The 24,021-nt window shown below is 44.6% G+C and overlaps 1 long non-coding RNA gene across 4 annotated transcripts; it reads left to right on the top strand.

Annotated features, from left to right (window-relative positions):
• Positions 1 to 110: 110 nt before the first annotated feature.
• On the top strand, positions 111 to 22,738 carry LOC309363756. Of its 4 annotated transcripts, none has more exons than XR_014165576.1 (5): positions 111 to 228; positions 481 to 513; positions 1,260 to 1,319; positions 1,800 to 2,038; positions 22,447 to 22,738. It is a non-coding gene; the product is annotated as an uncharacterized lncRNA (long non-coding RNA). The 4 variants fall into 4 exon arrangements; XR_014165577.1 differs by having other exon boundaries at positions 112 to 228; positions 1,932 to 2,038; XR_014165575.1 differs by lacking the exon at positions 1,260 to 1,319.
• The last annotated feature ends 1,283 nt before the right edge of the window (positions 22,739 to 24,021 follow it).

The following is a 24,021-nucleotide window of genomic DNA, read 5'->3' as shown; positions in this document are numbered from 1 at the left end:
ACTCCCCACCCCACCCCATGGAATCCTCAGTACAGTCCTGGGCTGCAGTTACTCATGATGAACAATATACATTTTATTCCACATGTTCTAGATTCACTGATCCAGAATACTGCTGCCTGGCTACATAATAAGAATCACCAGCATAAGACACAGGGCTCATCTGCCCTGCACATTTAAAGCAGGATCATGCCATTTTAAAGACTTCATGGCTTCCCCCAAAGAACCCAGGTGTTAAGTTGTGGGTGAACATATCAGACGACACAGTGATTCTTCAAACAGCTCTTGTTTATTCACAGGCCAGAACAGAACTGAACTGAAGGGTTCAGTCAGCCTGCTTATATAGAGCTCCAGTACAACGTAACTGTAACAATTTTCTAAAACTATCCAATCACTGAACGTCACTTTTGATCCCTTATTTGCATAACTATCTACAGTATCCCCCTGCTGGCCCAGGGTGAGAACTTCAGTACATAACACCAGGGGCTGTATTTTAAGGGTGCTGTGAGTTACTATGTAGGTAACCGTATTCCCCAGCACAGAGCTCCCTGGGAAGAGGGATTGATGGTTAAACTACTGTAGGCCCATGAGGGGAATAGGAGTCTCCTAACAACAGCCAGCACCCTTAACAAACTACATTCTTTGGTGGGGAACCATAAGGACATAAGAAAGGCCTGCTGGATCAGGCCATTGGTCCAGCTAGTCCAGCATCCTGTTCTCACAGTGGCCATCCAGATGCCTATGGAAAATCAGGGAGCAGAACACGAGTACAAGATCATTCTCTCCTTCCGTGATTTCCAGCAACTAGTATTTGGAAGCATTGTGGCCTCCAGCTCTGGAGATAGAGCGTAGTCATCATGGCTCATAGCCCTTGACAGCCCTCTCCTCCACAAATTTGTCTAATTCTCTGTTTAAGCCATCCAAGCTGGCGGCCATCGCTGCCTCCTGGGGGAACGAGTTCCATAGTCTGACTATGTGCTGTGTGAAGTACTTTCTTTTATCCACCTCAAATCTCCCAACACTCAGCTTCATTGGGTGCCCATGAGTTCCAGTGTCAGGAGAGAAGGAGGAAAAACTTTTCTTTATCCACTTTCTTCCTGCCACGCATAATTTTAGAAAATTCTATCATGCCACCTCTTCACTCACCCTTTCATTAAACTAAAATGTCTCGAACTCTGCAACCTTTCCTCGTAGGGGAGTCCATCCTTTGAGTTGCCCCTTTGTGAATCATTTCCAACCATACGATATTCTCTTTTTTTGAGGCGAGGGGACCAGAACTGTACGCCGTGTTCCAAAAGTTTCCATGGTGACTGTTTAAAGCGGTACGGTACTTCTTTAAATGTATAGCACAAACAGAGCCACCATCGCTAACATATACAGAAAGAATGGTGGGGGGTCCACCTTGTTTGTATAAAGTGGTTATTAAAGGGAGGGGGGTTAATCAGTAAATAATGTGCATTAATTGATCTTGCCCTTAGTTATTCCCATCTCCCGCAGTTTGCAGGCAGAGGGTATTCCACATTTGTCACTGGCAAAGTGGGATTTATTCCTTCCAAGCATGTGGCTCTCAGTGCTTCTCTGCTTTCCCAAATGGGGCAGGAAAAACTGGAGAGGAAGTAAATTATTACAAACAACTTTCTCTGAGTGAGTTCATTTACGTTCCCAGGCATGTAGCTGGCAACAGCCTCAGGCCTCCCTCCCTCCCTTGCCCCACCTCCCAAAGCTTTCCCTGCCACCCCTCCTTCTTTCCTCCACTGCCCCCCCTTACTGGCTGCCTCTCTCCCTCCCTCTTTCCCTCGCAGCCTTAATGACTTCCACATGGGCTTCTGGCATTCTGAGCATTGTCTGAAATCTCCAAATTTAGAAGAAATATGAAAATTGTCAAGAACGCCTTCCTTAGGGGGTAAAACCAACATTCGCTTGAACTGTCGCAGGTCAAGGCAGCGGGACCACGGGACCAGGCCCCAGCCAATGGCTGCCCTCAGGACCACTGACAGATGAGGCCGTCAGCCGTGCAGCATCGTCTTTCAGCTCATATAAGGTAAAAGTAAAAGGTTTTCCAGATTCTGAGCAGTGAGGGAAACGTTTTCACCCAGGACCCCTTGTGCCAGCGGCTTAAAAAAGGAGTGTCAACACTGGTCTTCCAGTGTGGCCCTCTGTGTTTCGAAGAGAGGAGACGGCGCCCACCTTCCCCATCTCCACCAAGGGCCTAGTGCATGACAGGTGTGGGCAAGCACAGGTATGTTCCTACCTACTGTCTGTGGGTGCATAGGTGTGAGTGGATGGTTGCATGTTTGTGGCAAATGTGTTCTACAGGTACATGGGTCTGTGTGTTGAATGTCTAACATCTAATTGTACAATACCCATGCAAAAGCAATATAAGTCGGTGACTCTAATGCTTCCCTATTCTTAGATGCTGTGTTAATAGCTGTGCCCCATATGCAATGGCTTTGCTTCTAACTTCTGCACGGTGGTAGAATTATTTTTGCATCAGAACCGGTTCTTGTTCTGGGATGGGAAAGGGAAGGGAAGGGAAGGGAAGGGAATGGAGGGAGGGAGGGAGGGAGGAAGGAAGGAAGGAAGGAAGGAAGGAAGGAAGGAAGGAAGGAAGGAAGGAAGGAAGGGTGATGGAGACAAATGCACAGGAGAAATGAAAAGGTTAAGAATCTCCACCCTCAAAGAGTTTTGGAGTCCCATTTGTAGGAAGCACCTTAACTGGTCTCCCCCCATAATACACCCCTCAAACATTTGAGAGTTGATGTGGTGGGCAATGGCTGGAAATGGGGAACAGAAGATCTAGCACAGCAGTCGGGTTTTTTAAAAAATAATAATAATCTCCTTTTCAGCAGAATCATGACATCTCAGTCTGCTGCTGTTTGCCCTGCAGCCCCTTTCATTTCTGCATCCTGGTGTCTTTTTCCTGATGGTTATCATAAGCACTGCAGAGTGATGGATGTTGCGAACTGCTGTAGCAGAGCACAGGAAAGGAAAACGCCAGTCTTCAATAAAACAGCATTTTGTGGGAAGCATAATTAGAACCTACTTAGGAAACTTAAGAAACCTCTATCCCCTGAGAGTCCCCCCCCCCCGCCGCCCAAGTTCCCCAGGGCTAGCTCTGAGCAAGTTGCACTGACAAATAAATGGTGCTGCATCCTGCCCTGTATAAGGTAAAAAGGGCTGCTTCTCCCAGAATCACCAGACAGCACTACAAAGGCTGGCTGCTTGGCTCTAGGACGCAGATGTCTCTGGGAGCTGCTGGCATTTGTTTGTTCCAAAGCACGTTCCAAGTTGGAAAAAATAAAAAGCAGAAGAATTTCCAACCTAGACTGCCCTCCCCACCTCCCACCCTGAAGTGGAAAGTGGCAAATGGATCATTCTGATCTCCCAGGAGTGCCTCACCAGTATGGAGTGGTCCCGAGGCAGATGTTGGGTTGCTGAATTTAGCATGCCAGCATGTAGTGATCTGGGGGCAGGGGATGCCTGGGCATTTCAGGCACTTCTGGTGGTGTGTGGCAATGCCCAACTAGAACTGCAGTCAGGGGCTGTCCAGTGGAGAAAGCTGGCATGCACCAGCCAAAGGCGCAGCAAGAAAAGACGTCACAGGTATCCTATGCATTGCTGGGAGGCAAGGAATTACCTTTCTGCATGGTAGAACACTGGGGTAGCCAACATTCTGGGTTACTCCTCCCATCTGCCCGGGCCAATGTGGTCAAGGATGCTCAGAGTTGTAGTCCACAGATCCGGAGCACACCATGTTTGCCACCACAGTAGCATACCATGGAACCTCTGGGGGTAAGAAAGTACTCGGGTAATAAGCCAATTTACTGCCCTGGAGCGCAGGCAGTTTCCCATATGCACAAGTCTAGTCTTCCAACAGGTCAGACTGACAACTGAGCAGTCTCCTGACATTTAAGGGTGACTGGTGTGCAGGGCAGTGGCTGATTCTTCAGCCACTTAGAGCAATTCTGGCACCCAGTTCCAAAGCGCTATAGGCATAGAGGACCGACCACTTTAGTGCCTTCCAGCTGGTAGGTAAGGAGTTCTTTTCCAGAACATGCGTGTGCAGATTTCCCAAAACAATTATCGGTAGGAAATTAGGGGGAAGCTTTGTCTAGACAGGCTGCATCTCTGAATTGCTCCTGGACAGAGCAGTATTTCCTTTGCCACTTGCAAAAAAAGTTGTCTGGAGATGATTTAAGTTTCTTCCTTTAAAAAAAAACAACCCTACAGCTTGCAAAATACGTTTGCAGCTTCAAAACTGAAAGGCTTGGAAAATTGGTTCTGTCCAAGGAAAGAAAAGGGGGGAAAACTGCCCTCTGCCCTCCCCTTTTCCTTCAACATTTCTACACCAGCACTTTCTCTTATTCCTCTTCAGAAGCACTCTGTTTAAAACGGCATACAAAGAATTTGTATGTGTTGCCGGTGAGTCACTGCGGTAATTTGTTAGGTCCTCTTTGCTAATTCTTTTTTTCTTGTACTTTATGGATTAAAGCTGAAGCAGTCAGGAAATGGTCAAAAATGTGCACCTCTGAAACGGTAGACAGGTCAAACGTGACTTTGAGGTACATGAATGCTGGAAAAAGGCAGAAATTATACAAAGAATGGATTCAAAAACACTTGCAGGTTTTGTGTCCTGTGTAACAGCCTTTAATGCAGAAGATAATGCAAACGCAGATTTTACAGTCCCATTCAAAAACCCAGCAGCACTTAGCCTCTTGTGCAGACACGCTGCAAGGTTATGTTATCAAAGTTTATTTATTTATTTTTAATATGTGAGCAGGGAAACTAAAGACTGGAGGTGGACACCAGCTTGTTACAGAATAGCCCTCTTCACACGTTATAGTAATCAAATGGAACAGCAGTCCACGTCTTCACTTCCACTGCAAATTGGGGTAGCCAATGTGGTGACCTCCAGATGTTTCAGACTACAATTCTCATCAGCATAGACAGTGGTCAGGGACGACAGGAGTTGCAGTCCACACTGGGAGGGTACCAGGTTGGTTACCCTGAGCCCATATTCATGGCTTGTGAAAGAGCCTACACATGGAGCTCATCAGGCAAGGCAGGGTTCCCAAATGCATGTACAGAACCTGGGCCTGCACAGTTGTACACACACAGGCTCTTTCACAAGTTACACTGAGTGTGTGTTGGGGGCACAGCATAGGCAGCAATTCTGATCCCATTCTCCCGTTGTCTACAGAGTTGTTGCACATCACCCCAGTCTGAACGGTGCAAGATTCCAGGAGTTCTAGGTGCTTACCTGGGGCTCATGTTTCCTTTAGAATGAGGGACAGTGGAGACTGTGGTATCTTTATGATATATGGTTTATTTACACATATATTCAACCTAAGCCTACCATAGAGGGGTTCACAGCATCAACACTCCAAGAGGGTCTTACTTCACCCATAGCCACAGCCTTGGATTCAAGCAGAAATCACGCATGTCTCTCTTTCTGGTTTCCACCTGCTTCTTTCCAGCTCCTAGCTTCTAGCTCACATCACTCAACTCTCTGCTCTCAACTCTGCCTTTGTCCTTCTAACCACCTGCAAGTTGAAGTTTGTCTTCTCACACAAAGCCTCTTCCTTTGTTCCCCTTAATGGCCCATCACCCAGGCTGTCATCTCACCAGGAAGCTAGCTTGGCTATTCCAAGAATTAGAAGGGTGCCCAGGCATCCAGTCTACCCAGCCCCAAATTGATAACCAAGTGTTAATGTACTTCAATGTGTGTTAATCAGAAAGTAACAGGCAGTGTTAATGAACGTACGTATGGTGTGTGCCATATGCCTGTAGTGTGCACATGTGTTTCTGTCAGACAGTGCAACTTTGTTTTACTACATGCAAACACATATCTACTTTCCATGGCTCTTCATGGCTATATGGAAATATTTGATTACATCCACACCATTCAGCACTCTGTTCCTCTTTGACTGTCATGGCTTCCACCAAAGAATCCTGGGAACTGTAGATTGTTAAGGGTGATGAGACTCCTAACAACTCTCAACACCCTTAAACTACAGCTCCCAGAAATCTTGGGGGGAAGCCATGAGTATCAAAGTGGCCTCAGAGTATTTTAAATGGATGATGTGGACACTGTGTGATATTTTAGATATTGGTATTGTCCAAAGTAAGTGGGGACCTTAATAGTGGACTCAGAAATGTTGCTTTGTTATACTATTCTCCACAGCCATTCTATTATCTCTCTGTCTGTCTGCCACTTTTCCGATTATTTTTCCACATTAGGCTTATAGTGTTTTTGCTACACATTTTGCCTTAATTGCTTCGTAATATGAATCGAAAAACTATATAAAAATACTCATTCAAATTACAAGTCTCTCTGCCCTGCTTTTCATTCCCAAATTCATATAAATCAGAGGGCTCATGTGTCAATGTGGGAGAAGAAGGGGAGGAGGAGGGTGGATCATTTTAGGAGCCTCTTTGGAGCAGCAGACCTGTAAAATGTCCAGTGTCACACTGACAGATTTAATTATAAGAAAATGTACTGAAGTAAGTCTGGAGAACAGGATAATTTCTATGGGAGAAACTCAAGACTTTATAAGTCTTCAGAACGTAAGAGCTTTGCTAGACCAGGCAAAGGGCCAATCCACTCCATTCTCAGAGTGGCTAATCAGTTGCCAATCCTTCCATACTTCCATACAAGCCTTTCGTACTTTGGAGGCGAGGAGAGTGAGAGAGAGAGGACCTCCTTGGAATCACACTGCTGTTTTCATGGGCTGCTGCTGGGGATGAGACGCAGGCAAACTCCTGCAACTGCTCATCGCCAGGTTGCTTTGCAGTTTTTGACCTTATGAATTTTTGCCTTGGATGCTATTACAGCAGAGCCTTTGGGTTTTGATTAAATGCTGTGAGTACAAGTCAATTCTGATAGCATTGGCATGGTCTTCTCTTGGAGCAGAGTATAGCGTGGCCCTCTATGCAGTCTGTTCTGCTGTTTAGGAATCTTAGCAGAAGACAGCCCTGGGTGGTTAAAGGATTCTTATAGACAATGAGGAAATAGCCTGCATTTCTAGTAATTCACCTGCTGAAATCCCATAAAGATATTGTCCTTTTTAAGAGAACTTCACTCTCATGAAACTGCACAGAACAGGCAGCATATCATATGAGCCATCACTAACATTTTGCTCCAGCAACTCCCATTTTCATTCCGTCATCTATGTATGGTCATTATGGGAGAGGGGTGTCTTCTCTACTTCTTCCCATATTTAACAGTGTCAGCAGAGCCTGGGGGAAAATGGGTAAGCCAGCACTCAGCAAAGCTCAGTTTTGCTTTGCCTACTGCCCATTAAAGGAAGTGTTTTGATTATCAGAATTATACATTTCCTCTTCTCCCTTTCCTCCTCTTTTTCTCCCACCCCCTTCTCCTGTCTTCTGAGCACAAAGTGATAGTGATGAGAGGAAAGAGCATTCTGGGGCGGCAGTGGAATGTGTATGTAGGGAACATGCCTCCATCAGTGGCGTTTTCATTTTTTTAAAAAAGGAATAGATTCCATTCACCATTCAAACCAAATTAGAACTTTGATCTATAATTTTTGCTGTAGTCATGTCCGACTCCACAGGCCTCTTTTGAGCACAGCTAATTCTGGAGTAGGAACTTGAAGTAGAAGCAAAAAAAAAAAAAAAAAAAAAAAAGCAACAAGGTAGTCAAAAGTCAAACAAGCTGATCCAATGCATTTTTTGAACCCTCCTGGTCCTTCTTCTGGGAAATCTCAGATTGGTTTTGTAATGTAAAATATTTTTAAAATTGATTTTAGATTTACCTAAAGTAGGACCGGTAAGGTCCGAAAAGCATTGGATCAATAAATATATCTTTCAACTATCCCACTGGATTTTTTTTTTTTTGCTTCTACTTCCAGTTCCTTTTGGGGATTCTCATTTTTGTTGCATTTTAGCTCCTACTGGAGAGGCCAAGCTAAAGGGGGATTATAATAGTAGGTAAATAATCAATCCCGTACCTCCAACTACTCCAGTTTCTGAACTTTGCCCCTGGTAATACACACACCCCCTATTTGGGTCTTGTGGGGATATGTAGGAGAATGCCTTTTTCTTGACAATGTATACACATGTGCATGGTGGTTATTGGGGTTCAACCCCCTACCTGAGTTCCCTAGAAATTGAATCTCTAAAGGAAGGAGGGCAAATATATGTTGACTCTAGGGCACATACATGTAACTTGCAGGCACATGGTGTCAGCACACTGCTCCAACCTCTTTCATTCCCTTGCCTTAATTGCCTATCCAATTGCTGCTGAATTTGTCCATATTGTAGCTCTTCTGTGATGAGTATAGTGAGATCCATTCTGAGATTAACTGTTCAACTAGACATTATATAAGGAAACTACTAATAGTCAATTTCCCTCTGCAGCAGGTAGAGGGAAAGTGGTGCGTAGAGGGTGTGAGGAGAAGGCAGCTCAGGCAGCGATCTTGGTATGAGAACAGGAGCATGATTCCAAGTATTTTCACTTGTGAAATGTTGGAGGGTACATGCAGGAAGGCCCATAGAATGATAGTAGAGGAGATGCTTTGTACACAAAAGGTCCCAGGCTCAATCCTTGGCATCTGTAGATAGGGCTGGGGAAGCTTCCCTGTCTGAAACCCTGGAGACCTGCTGCCAGTCAATGTGAACCATTCAACTGGCAGGTTGGAAGCCACTACCAGATCACAGCTTGATCTAAGGTGGGTCACAAGAGCAGCACCACTACCATACAGATATATATATATTTAAAAACAAAAAATATATATTTGGGTAAATGGTGGGCCCTTGGTCTGGAAAAAGTTGGAGACCATTGGTGTAGACAATACTGAGTTAGATGGGTTAGTGGTCTGAGTGTGACATGGTATAGGGCAGGCTTCCTCAACCTCAGTGCTCCAGACGTTTTGAGACTACAATTTCCATCATCCCTGACCACTGGTCCTGCTAGCTTGGGATCATGGGAGTTGTAGGCCAAAAACATATGGAGGGCCAAGGTTGAGGACGCCTGGTATAGGGCCTCTCTCCTCTCCCCTCTCCTCCCCCCCCTCTCTCTCACACACAGTTATTATCAGTGTGTTCCTTGTAATTAGCCATCTCACCCAGTAAACCAACAATGGTGAGTTATGACATCACCAAGAGTGAACTATGACTTCATAATCCAGCTAAATTTGAGCAATTATTTGTGTTCCTGTAAATGCTTATGTTCTTGCATGTACTTACCACCAGCATTTTATGAACAGACTAATATAATAACAAAGCACTCTCCCTCTCCCCCTCCCTCCCTCCCCCCCCTCTCTCGTGTGTGTGTGTGTGTGTGTGTACAAGTAGGATTGCCAGATTAAGATTTCAATTCTAAGAATATCCACAAGGGAGTATATCCTAAAAACACAGGGGGGTGGGCTTTCATGCAAGCATGCATACAACTGTGCTTTAAATTTTCAAAACAAGAACCTTGGTGGAGAGCTTGGAGAACCAATCTGTTCTGCAGCCATTTTGAACAAAGAGCCATCTGCTGTGGTTATAGTCAAATGAATTTTGGTTTAAAATAAGGAAGGTGTGCACAGCGTCCTGAAGTGAACAAGTTGGATGTGCATAGGGGTCTCTTTCTCTCTCCTCCTTTTTTGCAGGGTTCCCAACTGTGCAGAGCAAGTCTGCATACATGCAAGTTGTGTGTACGGGGGATCTGTTCACAGAGATTACTAATAACAGAGATTACCGAGACAGGTTCAAAGTCCTTGTATTCATTTACAAAGACCTGAACAACTTGGGCCCAGGGTACCTTAGAGAGCACCTAAATTCTTATATCCCAGTTTGATCACTGAGATAATCCACAGAGTGTTGCTGGTTGTCCCCTGAGTTGGTAAGGCTCATTGGACATCATCATGAAACAGAGCCTTTAGTGTGATTAGCCCCATCTTGTGGAATGCTCTGCCAACAGAGATTCAGCAGGTACCTTCTGTTTCAACCTTTAAACGTCTGTTGAAAGCTCTTCTATGCTGCCAGGCTTATGCAGGCAATTTAGAAAACAACTTTCTCTATTAGTTAGTTGATGGCTACTTTTTAAAATGTTTTTATGATATCTTCCTACATGCCTAAAAATGTCCAGGGTCTATTAGTGCAGCTCCCACTGGAGGATTTCTAGTGCTGCATCACATTATTGGATTTATATGAAGTCATGATGAGGGAGTGGTGCAAAAGAGAAGGCTGGTTTTAAAATGGTGGTTTTAAAATGCTGGGGCAGGCAAGATGGGCAAGCAATGTGAGCAGAGGCAGCAGCCCCTAGTATATGTATTATTATAAACTGCTTTGAATTTTTAAAATGGTTAATAAGGTTGCCATATTTTGAAGATCAAAAAAGAAGGGACATTTGCCAACTTCTACTTTTAACTATGCGGGTTGCGGGTGGCGCTGTGGGTTAAACCACAGAGCCTAGGACTTGCTGATCCGAAGGTTGGCGGTTCGAATCCTGGCGATGGAGTGAGTTCCCGTTGCTCGGTCCCTGCTCCTGCCAGCCTAGTAGTTTGAAAGCACCTCAAAGTGCAAGTAGATAAATAGGGACCACTCCGGCGGGAAGGTAAATAGCGTTTCTGTGAGCTGCTCTGGTTCGCCAGAAGCGGCTTAGTCATGCTGGCCACATGATCCGGAAGCTGTACGCCGGCTCTCTCAGCCAATAAAGCGAGATGAGCGCCGCAACCCCCGAGTCGGCCACGACTGGACCTAATGGTCAGGGGTCCCTTTACCTTTAGTTTTAACTATGTATCACTATGATGACTCTACCCATGAAAAAGAGGACGTGTCCTGGAAAAAGAGGACCTATCAATAAATAAACATGTGGAGGTTCTGAGCAGAGGCAGTGGGTACAATCCTGGCCCTACTTCATATGCTTCGATTTACACAATTGTCAGACATACAAAAAGAAGGGGAAGTCTTTGATGGGGAGCTGCCCTCCCAAATAGTGGAGAGTGCTGGTGGTCTCCCTTCATATCAAGGCTTGGCACACATAATCTTTCCATAAGCAGGAAACAAAGAGTCATGGACTTTATCACCCTTTCAAATGTCACTCCAGGGACTTCCCCTTTGCATTCCCTTCTCTTTTCTTCAAATGCTTTGCAACAGATGGACGTCGCCAGTAAAAAGAGACCAGTCTCCTCTAACGGGCCTAGTGACGTGACTGTGTCTCCCTTGGGAAGGAATCCTACAGACCATTTCATCTGTCCTAGGAATGTAATGTGTAAACAGATCAAGAGGTGTCACTCCCAGACCTACCAGTTCACATGCCCCAGAAGTGAAACTCTTTCTGCTATTGCAGTCTTGTTCGGCTTTTGGCTTATTTATTTTTTATTTATTTTTTGCTGAGTTGCATAGCAATTACATTCCAGCAAACACTGGGTGCCCTGTGTGGAACACAGGGCCAGCCCTACCATTAGGCAGAGTGAGGTGGCCACCTCAGGCAGCTTATCAAAGGACAGGACATTGCTCATTATTGAACATTTTTGCATTGTTGCTGTTAGTAAGGGGTGTCTCAGGTGCCAAAGTAAAATAGCTAGTACTCCAGCTCCCATCATCCCTGACCATTGGCCATGCTGGCTGATAGTAGTTGGAGTCCAACAAGAAGTAGAGGGCACCAGGTTCCCCATCCCTGCAATACGTTCAAAACTGGCTCATTATTATTATTATTTTGTCTTAAAGCAGCAATTCCTAGAAAACAGCCTTTTTACCAGCATCTTCTGCCGACTGCAGTGGGCTGAAACAGTTAAGAAAAGATTAAGAGCATCTGAAAGTATGGAAAGGGAGAACGAGCAGCAAACTGGGAAGCTGAAAGATGTGGCGTAAAGCTAGTTGGGAAAGACTGAGAAGGAGGGAAGAAAATTTATGTGGGATGGGGAGACTCTAGAATATGGAAAAGGTTGAGATGAGACAAAGGCCTGGGAAGATGATGCAGGAAGGAGCTGTCTGTGTCACGGAGAGCACATTTTGTTCTGAGCTGCGCTATCTGCTGGAAATCTATATTGCTCTCGGGAACAAACTTCATTGCTCGTGGGGGTGGGGGACCTTGGCTTTTCCAGAACCAGCAGCTAATCCTCTCCTGTGCTGCCCCCATTTGCATTGCAGAATATAACTAAGGGCAGTTTCAGAGAAGCACAAACAGGATTTTCTAAGGGCTGAAACTACGTTACCAACAAAGGTGTGCACTTAAACCCAACTGCAGCTCCTTGTGGGGTTGTCCAGGAGGGGTTTATCTGCAACATAGACACAGCAGGACATGGGAGGTACTTGACCATTTCCCCACAGCTGCTTTCCTGGTGCTGCAACCAGCACCACCATCCAGCCCATTCTTCATTCCCATGGCTTCCCGGTGGCTCGCAAACATGAGCTTTGAATTCTATGTGGGACTAAGCAGCTGCAATAGGGAAAGGGGAAAGCACCTTCTCTCCCTTTGACTTCTGCACTCCAAAACACCTGCTCCCAACTTTTCTAACAAAAGTGGTCATCAGGGTTTCCTTACACAAATTTGCATGTAATTTTCAATTTCACCTTATGAGAAAAGACCAACATTGTGCTATGTCGTTTTTTGTCCTTTTAACCAGGCTCTCTTTGCTACCTTCTTGAGTAACCCAGTTGCCCTGACACAGCTGAAATGTCCTACCTTGAACCAGACCCCTTGCATTTCCTCTAGCCCTGTGAAGAACAATAGGCATGGACAATGAGCTCATAAATGAGGGTACATGACCCAACACAAAAGAGCCATTGTCTATAAGCTCTGTAGGTCAGAGGAACACAAAATCTGGGGCAGTAGACAGGTTTCCAATTGCTCTTTCGCCACCACGTGCCCATTTTCCTTTTGAATGCTTCCAGGTGGGTGTTTTATTGTGGGATCAATGGTCCTCATGCATGCACGTTTTTCCTCGGTGTCCACATAAATATGTTGGCCCATATGTTATCCTCATTTAATCAAGATTTATTTATATTTACAAAAGCATTTACATACCACCATATCATAAAACATCATAATGGTGTACATCGATACAACACATTTTTAAAAGAAATGCAAACATTTCCCCAATACAATTTTCTAGGTTTTTTTTTTGAAGCTGTTGTCAATTTCCCTGTGTGGTGTTTTTTTGTGTGTGTTTTTTAAAGATATCTGAGCAGCCTGTTTGTAATATTAAACCCCTGCCTGGAAGCATCCTTTAATCTGCTTCTGAAAGCAAGAGGAAGAAGAGCAGCTGTGACTCAGCACTGACTCTGTTCCAAGCATAAGCATTCTCGAGGTTTGTGCAATGTTGTTCTGGAATGAAATGGACAGCGTCTGGGCCCAAGCCTCCTGGCAGCTCAAGGCCACATCACACTCTATGGCCCAGATGTGTTTCAGTGGGCTCACTCTGTGTTATCTAGTGGATACCAGAAGTCTGAAGGGGAGGCATGTGTCCATAAGCATGCCGAGCCATTGACTGGAGAGCACCAAGTAACTGCATCTCCTGAAATAAACTGATGTAGATTGCCATCCCTCTGGGCAAAGAACTTTCATGTTCTGTGCAGCCCTTGCCCAAAGTTGATACCATCCCATACCTTCCAACATTTCTCCGATGAAAATAGGGACATCCTATTTAATAATAACTATAATTATACGCCACCCATTTGACTGGGTTTCCCTAGTCACTCTGGGCAGCTTCCAACATATATTAAAACATAATAAAACATTAAACTTTTTTTTTTTAAAAAAACTTCCCTATACAGGGAAGCCATCTGAGCCTTCAGATGGCTCAGGGTCAGATAACTCCATACTGTCCAAAATAGGGAGGTCCTACCATAACCTGCAATATTTCTCCAATGAAAATAGGGACATCCTAAGGGAAAGTGGGACATTCCAGGATCAAATCAGAAACCGGGACGACATCCCTAGAAAATAGACACTTGGAGCGCCTGCCATCCCAGTACCAAGCAACAACCCTGACTCATGCTATTATTCCTCTTGCACTCAGAGTTTTCAGAAATGTGTAGAAATATGCACAGTCATGAAAGCCACTTGGTTTATGCCACATCTGCATACCAGTTTATATATGTGTGTAAGCAGAAGCACCATCTTCTCAAGTTGATTGAGCGGGTATGATGTGATTTCCTGATGTTATGCGTGTGACGTTACAGTCAGCCAGGGAGCAGAGCCAAACACCCTCTGAACACTGAGGAGGCAAGTCCCTTCAAAAACAAACAACAAGAAGAAAGCCACTAGGGGCCCTAACTGCCGCGGCTCTTAGGAGCTGGCGGGTATCTATGTAGCCATCACAGAAACTGATACAGTGGTACCTCGGGTTAAGTACTTAATTCGTTCCAGAGGTTTGTACTTAACCTGAAACTGTTCTTAACCTGAAGCACCACTTTAGCTAATGGGGCCTCCTGCTGCTGCCGCGCCGCCGGCGGTGTACGATTTCTGTTCTTATCCTGAAGCAAAGTTCTTAACCTGAAGCACTATTTCTGGGTTAGCAGAGTCTGTAACCTGAAGCGTATGTAACCCGAGGTACCACTGTACTGCTTTAGTATTGGACTTCTGTATATGGTGATGTATTTAACAAATTAAAATTAGAAAGCTTATAGTTGAATTTCAATACTCCATTACAGGGGGGTGGGTTAACGCTTAACGGCTGTCACCAAGATTTCATCTCTTCCTCACCCTTTATATCCATGCTAAACAATGAACGCCATCCTCTAAAATGGAAAATAAGAGACATAAAAGTTTCATGATTAGAATTTGCATTTTGTAGTTTAAATCCACACCTGCAAGTTGAAAATTGGGGTGTGGATTTCTCTCAGGGTTTTTGTCTTAAAGCACCTATACAATACATGTTTGAATGCCATGTGTGCAAAGATTACCAAATGCATTAAGACTCTTCTTTAATTGAAAAAAAAAAATCACACTTGCAAATGTCCCTTTTGTTCGTTATGGGATGCCTTTTTTGTATCATTGCTATATAAATGAAAATCTCTTAAAGAGCATTGGAAAAAACCCCACACATAAGAACTATATGCATTTTAAATAACCATGAAGATAACTGCACAATCACAAACCTGAATCATTCATCGTGCGCCTTGTTGTATCCTTGATATATTTACACATGTTCATGTATTCCATGAACATCATGTACAAATTCACTTTATTTGGCCCTGATTTGGCCATATAGTTCAAAAACCGCAGAGGATGAGGTGGCTTTGATCCTTTACTGGGAGAATCCGGCTTTCAAGCACGGAGCCAGAACAAAATGTCTGGTCCCTGAAGGGGAGAGGGAACATGAGAGAGCTGAGGAAGACAGCACCAAACGTTTCCTAACCACAACTTCCAAAACGCCTGAATTCCACCAACCCTCTTCTCTAAGGCCCTGAAAACCTGTGCTTTGTTCTTGGCATTATGATTTATCCCGGCCAAGGGAGGAGAAGCAGCAGCAGCAGCTTGTGAGACCCAGCGCTGCATCCCCCCTGAGCCCCTTGGCTGAGCCCCAACATGGGAGATCTGGACTGCTCAGCTCTAGGAATCTTCCATTTTGACCATAAAAGGGCAGGCATTTCGCAGCCCCTGCCGGGAGGATGGGAAAGGAAAAGGCAGAGCTATTTATAGGCAAAGTGGGGGCCTGGGCTTGAACTCAGGGTTAATCAGCCTGCGACTATGGGACTAGATTGGGATCTCGCTTTGTTTTCTCATCAGTGTTTGATTTGAAAACCAAAGCCTTGGGGTAAAGGAGCACTGATAAACAGTGCTCTCTGCCCTTCTATTTCCCTCTACTCCCCAAACCCCGACCCCACACTTTGTAGAGTGGCTTCACATGGTGCGTTTTGTACTTGGGTGTCGTCATGAGAGTACAGAAGACACGTGGACCCCATCAAGCCTCTGTGTGAAATCCAGAAAGTGGCCCCTTTAAAAGATTTGAGTGTGGGGTCCCATTACTTTCCTGGTTCTTGCTACTGAGTCTTTCACTTAATAATAATTATCTATTCACACGTCTCTCATACTTGGCGGGATACACGCCTCATTATTTTTTACTCGTGGGTCTGTGCCCAAGTACAAAAATGTAATGCGTGAAGCCAGCCCCAAGCCCCAAAGAGCAGAGGTCTGAAGGATGCTCATTGAGTGTAGTTGAGCACGAAACAATGTACAATCTCCAGGCAATGGAATTCACTTCCACAAGAGGCAATGAAGGCTGCCAATTCAGATGGTGTGGCAAATATTCCCTCTTCTGCACCCATTTTTGCTGCTTCCAGAGACATTGGTACAGGCCTTATAGCTGATTTTCTTTACCCTGATGCAGCACAATTAAATTTGTTACAATGGGAATAAAGAGCATCTTTCTGTTTTTGCGACAAGCCAGACTTGCATTTTAGACTGGTATATTACTAGTCTTCATTCCTCATCTTGAACTGATATCCCTATGTCTCCTGTTATAAAAAGAAAGCCTTAAATTGGCCTAATTTAATTCATCTTTATAAAGGAACATGGGTGGCACTGTGGTCTAAACCACAGAGCCTAGGGCTTGCCAATCAGAAGGTCGGTGGTTCGAATCCCTGCAACGGGCTGAGCTCCCATTGCTCAGTCCCTGTTCCTGCCAACCTAGCAGTTCGAAAGCACGTCAAAGTGCAAGTAGATAAATAGGTACTGCTCCGGCAGGAAGGTAAACAGTGTTTCCGTGTGCTGCTCTGGTTCACCAAAAGTGGCTTAGCCTTGCTGGCCACATGACCCAGAAGCTGTCTGCAGACAAACACCGGCTCCCTCAGCCAGTAAATGAGAAGAGCACCGCAACCCCAGAGTCGTCCGCGACTGGACTTAATGGTCAGGGGTCCCTTTACCTGAACCTTTAATTCATCTTTAAAGATTAGTTAAACAAGTTGTGTTCACAGTGAGTGCCATTTTTAACATTGATACTTTTAGTATGCTCAGATATAGACCAGAAACATTATTGTATAAGTCAGATAATGTGTCTGGGTAACTTCTATCCACTTTTTAAAAAATAGCAATTGTTTGTATTTGATGTAGTTTTACTAGATGTTGCTAAAACTATTTTGCTTTGATGGTAGTAGTCTATGTTTACTCAAAATTATTGCAGAAGTCGCAATGGATGTATTTCAGTATTTGATCTGTCATTTCCTTTTATGTAGTTGGATACTTTGTGGAATGTAGTCTTGTTTTTCTTTGACAATTGAGAAAGTTTAGGGGGGGGAAATATCTTATTCAAAAGGAAAATTGGGTAAAAATGTCCCTTCCTTGAAGCATCTCTCACTCTGACTTTTGGGAAGTATGTATCAACTTTTGCTTGTTGATCCTGGTAATTATGATTTAATTAGGGGTGGGTTTTTTAAAGCTCTTCTTTAATAATCAATATTTTAGATTTGTAATCTTAACTTCCATTTTATAATGTTGTTAACCTTGTTTATATTCTTTTATGCAATGCTTAAGTTCTACTAAGTAAAGGAAAGGTATTGGCTATGTGCCTAAAGACTCGTCCTTGGAGCCTAAATTTTCTATGTGCTGATAGAAAGGGTGACCAATTATCCCATGTAACGTGGCAGTTGTTGCAGAGGCAAATGAGATAAAAAAACTTAATTGCCAGGGTCTCTGCTACATAGAAACCAGGCTTGGATTTCCCATCGGAACAGAGCAAAAATGGCCGTGGTGGCTATATAAGAGGGTGATACAAATTCATGGAGAAGTCTACTCTGATGGTTATGTTCTGCCTCCACTGTTGGAAACAGTAGCCTTTGAATACCAGTTGCTGGAAACTGTGGGAGTGGAGAGTGCTGCTGCCCTCTGGTCCTGCTTTTGGGCTTCCCAAAGGTCTCTGAATGACCACTGGAAGAAGGACTATATGAGACACTGGCCTGATCCAGTAGCCTCTTCCTATGTTGCCACCAGCTGCCTTTGGCATCAGCTGTAGACCCACAACAGCTATGTTTGCATGTCACAGTAAGCCACAGGTTACCATATATGAGCAGATTGCATCTCCTTCATTCCACCCTGCCAAAGCTGGGAAGAAACAAACCATGCTCCTTAGCTTAGCGTTATATCTGAACTAGGGATTATGGTTTGGCCCTCTCCCAATATAGGCCTGTTTCTGTACCTTTCAAAATAGCTCTCTCTCTTCACTGGGCAGGCTGCTGTTGCAGCAGCAACTCTGCAAGCTCACCAGGCAGGCAGGCTTTCACCCAGACCCCAGGCTCTTTTTTGCAGGCACCACTAATGGGAAAAAGCAAGAGGGGGCCACAGAAACAATTCCAGACTCTGTACTGTCTTCAGTCTTCTCATAGCATCCTGGGATAGCTGAAAGGTTAGACACACTGACTTGCCTAGAGGGATCTCACTCATTTTCCCATCCAGCACGAGGGGTTGGGATTATTTCCCAGAGGATGCTCCCCCTCTTCCCCCACACGCACTGCAGGCTGCTCAGCTGGTCGGCATTCCATGAGAGTTCCTGGACAACCCATCCCCGGCTTCAGCCTCCCAAGGGGCAGAAGCAGTAGCTGAGAACTTGACTTGGGCCTGGGAGAGAGCGAGAGAATGTGGAGCTCTTGTTTTTCCAGAGAGACTCATGGGTCACGTTCATGGCTGGGTTTGTGGGTTAGGCAGGACAGGATGTGATAGGATCAGGGCCCAAGCATCACTTATCTGGGCCCGGCACAACCTTGTGTCACAGACTGCCTCCCTCCCATCTCTCACATAAACATCTACTTTGAACAAAATGGGAGGATTGATTGGTGTCCTTTAGCTTCTTTAGCTCCCTTTGCTCCTTACATTTCCGGCCACTTGATTTGTATTTATAACCAGATGTGGCACCAGGCTGTGGGTATTCATTACACATAAGCAACAAACACCATTTCAATACTGCTCCCAATCCCTGGGACTAGTTGTTCTCTGAACTTGTATACATTTTGTGCTCTCTAAATCCTATTTGCAGCAATGGCTCCTTCTGTTCCTGGGAGCTCGATGTCCCTGAATGTTATGGTGCTTGTCCTTCCTCTCTGCCAATAATACTTTTAGGGGCCTTAGTAAACAATAGCAGCAGCCACCGCAGCAGTGGCTCTCACTTTCTCTAGAATCAAAGGTCCCTCACGATTATGATGTTTGTAGCTCTTTCTGCTGCAAGTCTCCTGCTGCTCCTGGTTGGCTCCTTCTCCCTCCCTATAGGTCCTGCATCTGCTTCTCAACCCACTTTTCCTTGTGGTGCCATCCACCACTGGCACACTGACCCCAGAGGGTTGTCCGTGAGGGAATGAGACCCTCGGACTGACACTCCTGCCCTGCACAGGGAACTCTGCCATTTGTTGTTTAGTCGTTTAGTCGTGTCCGACTCTTCGTGACCCCATGGACCAGAGCACGCCAGGCACTCCTGTCTTCCACTGCCTCCCACAGCTTGGTCAAACTCATGTTCATAGCTTCGAGAACACTGTCCAGCCATCTCGTCCTCTGTCGTCCCCTTCTCCTTGTGCCCTCCATCTTTCCCAGCATCAGGGTCTTTTCCAGGGAGTCTTCTCTTCTCATGAGGTGGCCCAAAGTATTCGAGCCTCGGCTTCAGGATCTGTCCTTCCAGTGTGCACTCAGGGCTGATTTCCTTCAGAATGGAGAGGTTTGATCTTCTTGCAGTCCATGGGACTCTCAAGAGTCTCCTCCAGCACCATAATTCAAAAGCATCAATTCTTCTTTATAGTCCAGCTCTCACTTCCATACATCACTACTGGGAAAACCATAGCTTTAAGTATACACTGCCACTTGTAGTTCAGTGTTATAGGAAATGCCAACAGGAACTAGAGACCTCTGGGAGTTGTAGTTACTGCGCAAGTGGGTCTCTTACTAAGGAAGGTACATGGCCCTTAATTGCTCACACCACAAGTCCTAGAGTTTCTTGCTGTGGTGCTCGTGTCCTGCTCATGGGCTTCACATAGGCATCTGAGTGGCTGTTGTAGGAACACGATGCTGGAGCCACTCTGGATTTCCAGGCCTGGAAAAAAGGTGTCCTTCTCCAACACTCCACCCACCTCACCCCTCTCCATTGCTTGGCCTCAGATATCATGGGGTGCCATTTACATGGAACCCAATTCAGTGGAATTTTGTACTCCAGCTGTGGGAAATTTTAGAAGTGGCAAATCTGGCACACAGATAGGGTGGCCGTTTATGCATCATTATACATATTCTAGCTATAATCTATCTATCTATCATCTATCTATCTAATCTATCATCTATCTATCATCTATCTATCTATCATCTATCTATCTATCATCTATCTATCTCTATCATCTATCTATCTATCTATATCTATCATCTATCTATTATCTATCTCTCTATCTAAGCAGTCCTGTACTTGGCCTTTTGATGCATTTCCCCCCCAAAACCAGCTTTGATCAAAGTTGAAAAAAACAACCTGGCTGCATTTTAACATGTAAACGGCCAAAGATGGATAACAGGTACATCTAAAAGGTATTGATTGGTTCATGTTAGGGATGGGAAATAAATTCAGTTCAGTTCACATTTAAAGCTGAATCTGTTCAATTTGCACTTTCTGAAGTAATACAAGAGCTAAAACACAGCCAGCTTTTGCAATTCACACTCCTCCGAATTTTGCATTGTTGTTTACAACCAAACAATGCTTATTGAAATGCATATATTAGGGGAAAGTGTGCACAAAATTGGATATATTAGTGAAAAATGACATACAAAAATACATTATATGGGAAGAAAGTGCTTGCAGAAATGTGTACATAAGTCAAAAATGCATACAGAAATGTGTTTATTAGGAGAAACTCCCATGAACATGCTGGGGGAAAAATCGTGAGGGTTTTTTTTAAATGCAAGTTGCTGCAGATATCTGAAGAACTAATTTATGATTGGAAAAATAAGAAACCCAGAGAAGTGAAATTGACATCTCTAGCCCATGTCTACTTGTTTCAAAGTGATGGGGCTGTGCCTGCCTCTTGTGTTATTAGCGTTGGCATCATTTAGCAAGAGCTTCAGAGGAGTAACATTGCATAGATCAATTCCTCTTTGCTATTAAAGCATTTTTGTTACAAGACAGTTTTTTCTCCAAGGGGCCATGTGCACTAGAAGAAGCTCTTCTGATAAAACAGCCATCACTGCCCAAAGACATTACAACTCATAATGCATTTCGGTCTGCATTATTAACAAATCTTGCATTTTAGTTTGGACGACGTTATACCTCTTTGCATAGCCCCTGGGATGGCCACCCCACCATAGCCACACCCCTTTACCTGACCTTGAATCACCTTAAGCATGTGCAATAGGGTGCAGTTTTCTCGGGTGAATGCAATATACGCGATACAGAACAGATTAGTTGACTGCATGCATAAGAAAAACGAGTTATGGGGGTTGGGAAGAGGATGCAAGGCAAGGCTAATTATTCAGTGAAATGTAATTGTTCGTATACATGGAAGATGTGCATGAATAGTATCGACACGTGCAAATGAAAAATCCTGTGGACTTGACTACATTGTATGTTAAAGAGGTGGCTGATTCTGCACCTATTGGATGCAGTAGAGGCTTTTATAACTGTATCATGGCTGGAAAGCAGGTTTATCAGCCATCACAGCTAAATGCTACCTCCATGTTCAGAGACAATATATGACTTTATACCAGATACTGGGGCAAACAACAAGAAACGTTGCTCAGCCTCTAAGCTTCACAGGGACATCGGGTTCAGCTTTGTGGGAGGCAAAGGGAGTGCTAAACCAGATGGACTCTTGAGCTAAGCTTGTGTCCTCTAACCAGTTTTCTGCAGAAGGTCCAAGGCTAGTTTCGTACACTATAGCACACAGTAGGGAGAGAATGGCAGCATCTTGCCCTGAGCATGAATTAGTTCTGCTCTCCCACTTACGAGGCAAGTGTGGGTTTGGGTTGGAGCTGTTCGTCCCCAGCTACCATGGGCGGCTAATGTGGTGCAGTGGTTAGAGTGTTGGACGAGGAGGTAGGGGATCAGGGTTCAACTCACTCAGCCAGGAAGCTGGCTGGGTGACCTTGGGCCAGTCGCCTTCCCTCAGCTTGGCCTACCTCAGAGGGTTGTTGAGAGGATAAAACGGGAAAGTGCAGAATGTAATAGTAATATTTTAAAAATGAATCTTAAGAGATAGGGTTGGTTTTGCATGGTTCATCATGTTCAGTTCCTTTATACCTTGAAAGTAGTGGTGTCTTACAAGAAGAGGTGGACGGTGTTGTGAATGGAGGAAGTCAAGCACTTATCACAGAAGTGAGATTGTCATTTCCTGCGTGGGATTGTTCAGGCTTCCCATTGCTGTACCTCGCTGTATGATACCTGGAAAATACTTGCTTCTCCCATGACTGGCGGGGAACTAGTACCATGATATCTCCAGTAGGTCACGTCCAGACGAGGGAATTCAGAGTTGGATATGCCTTTGACCCTTTTGATGTAGCTCTTGGGATCACTGGCTGATACCTGTTCTTTTCTGCATTTCTTACAGGATTGGCTACTGGGAGAAGCAGTCACACGTCTGAGGATTGGAAGCCTTGCAAAGGACAATGGACAGCCAATCTTGAGAAACAGTCGCAGGTGGCAAGCTAGCTCAGGACGCTAGTCCATAGCAAGACTGTGACTGGTGCCAGTCCATCAAAATCTAGTTTCACCCAATTTTGCTTCTCTTTTAAAATGAGCGTGAGGTCACGATATCATTGTGAGTGTAATGATGGTAATGATGTTATTGGTCCAATATGTTACACTGCTCAACCCTGCCATAAACAATCCTAGGAAATGTAGCTTGCTGATGACCGGTTCCTGGCTACGTTAGGTTTCTCACAGACAGAACTATAGTTCCTACAGTTCCCTGGGGAGGTGGACTGGCCTCTGAGCCAGCTGAGTGTAGATACACACTGGCTACAGTCCAGCACAGAACTAGGCATGCCTAAGCCCATTCTAATCAATTATCTAAAGTATGCTTAACCAAGCTTTGGTTTATGGCTGGCATGGGTTAGGGTGGAGGCATGGTTCAAAGGTTCGGAAGATGAAAAGAAACACTAGATGTCACCTTCCACAAATGACTGTGGCTTTTTTGCTTTTCATTTTATGTTTGCAGAGATTTATCATTTTTGGAAACTATTTGGGCAATGACGTCTTGTCCTTTCGTTCTCCCTGTCCCTTTGACTCATTGTGGCTCATTCCCAAACTTGGCTATAACTTTCGGTTCCCAACCCAAATCTATTCTCTGTCTGGATATAATGTTGTGTTTGGCAGGGTTTCTGAAACACAGATTTTACAGATCGGGGAGTTTTTGGTGAGTTTTTCAGATGATCTCAAGACTTGGTAAGCCAGTCTCTCCTACCTTTCCTCCAGCTATGGAATCAGAGCTACAAAAGAAAGAAAAAATGCTCAGATCCTTTTCAGAAGCCAAGCAAAGATGCAGATGTGGCACATATTGAATGGTCACCGGTAAATTTCAGAGAAGGTCAATGCATCAGCATATACAGGAGTGTGTATTCCGGTGTGAAATTCAGGCATCTAGAAAGCTCATAGGACCCCTGATGAAAGGTGTTTTGCTTGCATGTTATACAGCAGTGTCTTCCAGCATCTGGCAAATGCTGCGGAAACCAATTGTCTCATGTTTGGGAATTGCTGTTTTCTTCTACTGAGTAGAAACCTGGACTATCTATCTATCTATCTGTCTGTCTATCTACTGTATGTATCTATATCTATCTATCTATCTATCTATCTGTCTATCTATCTATCTATCTATCTATCTATCTATCTATCTATATCTATCTATCTATCTATCTATCTATCTATCTATCTATCTATCATCTATTTCTGCCTGTTTTGAGATGATTCGTAGCATGAGGAAATGAGTGCCTTGCTTCTCAAAGGGTGATTAGGGCCCTGCTCTCTCTCTCTCTGCTGGCGTTAGCGACAGAACCTTCCTTTCTCTATCACACAGCACACACCTCTCCCTGTACTGTGTCTGCCTGGTGAAGGAGGAGGAGAGGGGTGGTGGGGATAATTTCTGAGGGCTGTGCTTAGAGCTGAGGGGAAGGAGAGGCTGCCAAGG

Source organism: Podarcis melisellensis (genome assembly GCF_964234715.1).
Source record: "Podarcis melisellensis genome assembly, chromosome: 2".
NCBI lineage: Eukaryota > Metazoa > Chordata > Lepidosauria > Squamata > Lacertidae > Podarcis > Podarcis melisellensis.
The sequence above is the reverse complement of the archived record's forward strand: the minus strand, read 5'-3'. Positions and strand labels throughout refer to the sequence as shown.